Raw genomic sequence first — 1390 nt, forward strand, 5'->3', positions numbered from 1 at the left:
TTGATTCTCTATAGTCTTCTTTAATCAATGTCCAAACTCCTACATGAATATAATGCAATAAAGAATACCAGGACTTGGGTCAGTCACAACTTAGTTCTCAAAGTGACATCCTTCCTCTTCGATATTCTAAAGAGGTCTAATGTGGCAGATTTACCTAATGTTACATGTGTTTTGCTCTCTTGACAGCTACTTCCATGAGCATTGATTATGGAGCCAAGCAAGACAAAATCCTTGACAACTTTCTTGACAAGCTGGACCAACTTTTCTCCATTTATCATGATATTACCTATTGGTCCAGTTGTGAGATTTAGGCCCTCCTTACATTGAAATGATCCCTAGTGCAGGCTACAGTCAATCTTCATCAGCAATGGCTTCAAGACCTCCTCACTTTCTGCATGCAAGGTTGTATCATTTGCATATTGCAGGTTGTTAATACATCTTCCTCCTATCCTAATATCACATTCTTCTTTATATAATCCAGTTTCTCTGATGATTTGCTCAGCCAGCACACAGATTGAGCAAGTATGGTGAGAGGATACCAGCCTGAAGCACACATTTCCTGATTTTAAACCATGCAGTATTCCCCTGTTCTGTTTGTACAACTGCCTCGGGATCCATGTACAAGTTCTGAATGAACACAAGGAAGTGTTCTGCTGTTTTAGTTTTTCTCAAGGTCATCTGCAGTTTATTATGAGCCACACAGTCAGATGCCTTGGCATAATCAATAAAACAGAAGTAAACACCTTTTCTATTATTCTATGCTTTGAGCCAAAATTCATCTGTCATTAACAATGATATTCCATATCCTCTTCTGAATCCTGCACGAACTTCTGACAATTCCCTGTCAATGTACTCCTCTAAGTGTTGTTGGATGATTCTAAGAGTGGTACTCTATTGAATTAGATACTCAGTATAACACCAAAATGTCCACCTTACCTCTAAATCAGAGATGGGTATATAAAGCGGGGAGGCAGGGGGACACATCATGTACTAGAAATGAAACAGTCAGAATTCAACTAAAGAAAACCTTGGTGAATTTTGAAAAATATAAGCAATGCAAATACTTTTTACAGAAATTGTCAAATGAAATCTAATTTATTGTGTAAATTTTACCAAACACACAGCAAAATATTATTTTTTTAAAAGATTTTGCTCATGTACTAGAAACTATACCAATATACTAAGTGCTTTACCTATGTTCTTCTTTCGGATTCAGCAACTTTGCTACTTTGACTACAAAGAAAAAAAAGTGTCCAACTGCAGCAAAGTGGGTGAAATGAGACAAAAGTCAGTGTAGGACATGAATGAAAATAAAAAAGAATTTATAAATTAGCAAGGGGGCATGGGCAAGGAAGTTTGGAGGAGGGAGGGGGAATTGAGGAGCTGATGC

Source organism: Tenrec ecaudatus, chromosome 2 (genome assembly GCF_050624435.1).
Source record: "Tenrec ecaudatus isolate mTenEca1 chromosome 2, mTenEca1.hap1, whole genome shotgun sequence".
NCBI classification, from domain to species: domain Eukaryota; kingdom Metazoa; phylum Chordata; class Mammalia; order Afrosoricida; family Tenrecidae; genus Tenrec; species Tenrec ecaudatus.